The sequence below is a fragment of the Mastomys coucha genome, unplaced genomic scaffold, assembly GCF_008632895.1.
Source record: "Mastomys coucha isolate ucsf_1 unplaced genomic scaffold, UCSF_Mcou_1 pScaffold5, whole genome shotgun sequence".
Taxonomy (NCBI): Eukaryota; Metazoa; Chordata; class Mammalia; order Rodentia; family Muridae; genus Mastomys; species Mastomys coucha.
Window position 1 is genome coordinate 66664631 of NW_022196911.1, and position 4658 is coordinate 66669288.

The window sequence follows — 4658 nt, forward strand, 5'->3', positions numbered from 1 at the left end:
TCTCTCTCTCTCTCTCTCTCTCTCTCTCTCTGGCCTCATTGTCTCCCCCATTGCTGCCACTACCTAGTGTGATCTCTCTCTCCCTGGAGAAGCATGCACACACCCCTGTGATGCCCCTGCTGCTGTTGCCACTGCTGCTTCTGGCCACTTGGGGCCTGCCCGGGACTGCTGCTGGCACACTTTTCAGTCATGTGTCTCCTGCCTCAGCTCTCTGCCCCTGCCTGCTAAACTCTGTCTCCAGGTGTTTCATGACAGAGTTCTCTCACATCACCTGGTTAGAGGTGCTAGGAGACAGAATGCTAAGCTGCTGGAAGAAGCTTCCATGTGCTAGAAGGAAGTCCTGCCCCACTTGCTTGCATCTGATCTATGTGCATGCATGACACTGTCACACTATGTGGCTCCATGTTCCCTTGGGCACACATGCTATTATTGTGGTTCCATGTGGCCTGCATACATGTGTGCATTCATCTTCTGCTCCCCTTTCCGTGTGCTGCTGCCACTATCTGGTCGCATCATGGGTGATCCTGGTGTCTCAGCCATGCATGTGCCTGTGCTTGTCTCCCACTCAATGAACAAGCCCAGGTTGGAAATGGAATAGGTCAAAACTCCCCAGCCAGCTCTAGCAGGGTTGAGCCCTGAACTTGCCAGGCTCTGCCTGCCTGGCCTCCACACTGATCAGTAGTAGGATTGTGCCTGCGAATAGTCATCTACTCTCTTTACATTCCGTTTCATCAGCACTACTTCTAAAGCCCAGCACCTGTGCAACTAGGCACTCCTATACCCACAGCCCATTCTCATGGCCTGAATGTCCACCAGTCCATTCCACCCAGACATACTTATTTTCTGTTGCCACAATCTGACACCACTGCTGTCAGCTTTCTGGTTTCTGTCCACTCTGGTCCACATTAAGTATATACTAGATAATCTGTCTCTATATGTGTTTTTTTTCTGCTAATGCAACCTATCACAATTACTTAAAAATTAAGATTTTCATTCTATCCTGCCTTGATAAATAATGATTTTTACTACTGCCATTAAGTTATAGTGTGTTCTACTTTATATATGTATATACATATACATATATATATTCTCAAACAAGAAATTAAACATAGATTGTCTAACTCAGATATGTTCAATAGATACTGTTCTCAATCTTGTCAGAAGTCTGCTAATATATTAATATTTAAGCTTATGACAGACATCCAAAGCCTAAAAGTTACCCCCCACCAAGGTCTCAGAAAATAATGGACACAGCTACAAGAGACTACATGGATTGCAGTATGAAAACCACTGAAAAAGATTGTCACTTCTCTGAAGGGCTTGATCTACACTGTGAACAAAACTGGATACCCTGAGAGTCAAATGCCTCATATTGTCTAAGTCAAGGTGAATCATTTCTCATTTCACACATATCTAGTCCATAGAAAAAAGTCTCTAAGTCTTCTGGGTTTGAAAGCCAGACTGTCTTCCACCAAGTTGCCATGGAGACCATGGGGATTTGGGAACTGTTTAGGTAGTGGACTATAGATGAATTCTGTCATTTTAAAATTAATACATGACTCCTAGTTACAATTTATTCTTCCCTAGACTTCTGACTACACTGACAACTAAGCTAACTGTAGCTTGACAGCTAGAAAACAGACCTAGCTCCTTACCCCTAAGATAATCCACCACTATATTTGCTCATTAATAAACTCATTAACTAGCTAAGACTGCCATACTTCTTACAGACTTCATGATGAGTGATACATAAGTTCAGATGTAAGCTTTCACAGCTGCAACATGTTACTTCTTTACATAAATTAACTTTCCAGAAACTAAATGCTTCATATTTCCTCCTCCTGCTATGCCAATGTCCTAGCATTATTCCAGTTCTTATAAATTTACCTAACCCTAATAAAATATTCCACTATATGATCCAACTATATAATTACACAAAGAAATGTTAAATTTTCTTTGTCTTTTAACTAAATTCAAGGTGTTTCTCATGCTAAATCTATACTATAAGCTATCATACCCAAATATGTTTCACTTGATTGTACTTTTACTTATAGACTTATAGTTGCTATATGATCAACTGTGTTCACAAGATCAATGTTTTGAATTTCTTTGCCTCTAAATTATAAACTTAGAATTGTATATATATTGTATATACTATATATATATGTATATATATATATTCAGTCTCCTTGATAGACAGAAAAAGCCCTTCTTTTTCCTTCTGCTCCAAAAAAGGGTTTTGCCTTTCCTAAGCTCATCTTTCTTTTTACCTTTCATTTTTTAAATTTTGTCATATTCACTAAAATTTATAAAATACAGTAACAATGAAATGAGTATTATAAAAGTTGTTTGCTATAAGACAACAAGCAATTGAACAGTCTTATGTAGATGTTTGTCTACAGCAATACTAAAAATACATATATTTTTATCAATATAAATTTTAAATAACTCCAAACATATTAACTATATATTTTAAAATAATATATCACTACTAGTTTTTTTAAGTGAACATGAATAGATAAAGTATTTTTGGTTTCTGTTTGTTTGTTTGTTTGTTTTTGTTTTGTCTTTTAATGTGGTACAAGCCCAAATTTTTAGACATTTGAATTCATTGTAATAAGGCTGTACTTCAATGACTCTCACATCACCAAAGGATTTTACCTCCATAGTAGCTAACTTAAGAGTTGACAGTTCTGCTGCACCAAGGAATGAACTGTAAGCACAATTTTTGGATACAGATTTCCTGCTTTGGTCAAAGCTATTTGACTTGAGTGATTGTCTTCATTCTCAGTCCACAGAGAACAAGTTACATTCATTTAAAAACTGGTGTGTGTATTAAGATGGTCTATTCATGAAGTCATTCACCAACTGTTTCAATGAAAAAATGGTTCTGCTTGGAGGGTGGCACAGACATTAGTTGAGGGTGAGAATCTGGTTCATTGGCTGTGATGATTTTGAAAAGCATTCATCTCAGAGAAAGAGTAACTTATAAAGTCCTGTTCTTCAAAATTGATACAATAGTTACAAACATCAAGCTAAGCATTCAGTCTCACACTTGTTCTCTTAAAAGCCACCTCTCAAGTTAATTGTCTATGTTTCTTTTGGATGTATAAATAATTTTCAAATATTCAAGCTGTACTGAAAACCATCGTATAATGTAAAAACATCCAAAAAAAAAATCAATCCTACTAATAGAGAGGCTGAGATAAGAGAAGCATGATTTCAAGACCATTATGTGATATGCAGCCAAACACTTTCATGTACAAACAAGCAGAAAGTGTATATGGATGGCACAATATTAGACCTATTTTTCCAATTACCAAATTAGAGAGACTACCGGATGATAGCCAACAAATTTCTAATTCCTTATAATTTTGAATTTCAATAGATTAGGATATGTTGGTAATATTAATTTTCATATTGAGATATTAAGAAAAAGTAATTGTTACTTCCTTTTATTTTTGTTGTTAGAGGTTGAATTATGGTTGTGTGGGTTTGTTGAAAGATTACTTTCTTGCTTCTTCTAGAGTGTAGTTTTGCTCCTTATGTTGGTGTTTACTATCTATTATCCTTTGTAGGGCTGGATTTGTGGAAAGATATTGTGTAAATTGTGTTTTGTCATGGAATATCTTGTTTTCTCCATCTATGGCAATTGAGAGTTTTGCTGGGTATAGCAGCCTGGGCTGGCATTGTGTTCTCTAAGGGTCTGTATGACATCTGCCCAGGATCTTCTAGCTTTCATAGACTCTGGTGAGAAATCTGGTGTAATTCTGATAGGCCTGCCTTTATATGTTACTTGACCATTTTCCCTCACTGCTTTTTTAAATTCTTTCTTTGTTTAGTGCATTTGGTGTTTTGATTATTTTTTTTTTAAAAAAAAAACCTTTTATTGCATTATGATGAGAAAAGTTACATGATTTCAATTTATCTGAATTTGTTAACATTTAAAAACATATTTCAATTAAATATAATTGATTCACATTCTTGTTTCCTATTTGTACCACTGCTCCTCCCAGAAACCCCCTTCAATACCTACAATATCTTTTTTATCATATTCCTTAAAATTTATAAAATATTATAACAATAAAAATAAGTATTATAAAAGTTGTTTGATATAAAGCAACAATCAATTTAACAGTCTTATGTAGGTGCTCGTCTATAGCAATAGTGAAAATACATTTTTCTCAATATAAATTTTAAATAACTCCAAATGTATTAACTGTATACTTAAAATAATACATCACTACTAGTATTTTCTTAAATGAACATGACTATATAAAGTCTTTTTGTTTGTTTTGTATTTAGTAGAGTTTAAAATCTTGGGTCTTACTGTGGTACAAGCCCAAAATAAGAACAATTTTTAGACATCGGTTTCATTGTAAAGAGGCTGTATTTCAATGACCCTCACATCACCAAAGGATTTTATCTCCATTGTAGCTAAGCTGAGAGTTGATAGTTCTGCTGCACCAAGAAATGAAATAGGCTCGATTTTTGGGTTCAGACTTCCTGCTATGGTCAAAGCTATTTGACTTAAGTGAGTGAGTTCATTCTCAGCCCATAGAGAACAGGTTGCATTCATTTAAGAAATGCTGTGTGTATTAAGATGGTCTATCCATAAAGTCATTTGCCAACTGTTTCAATGAACAATGGTTCTGCTT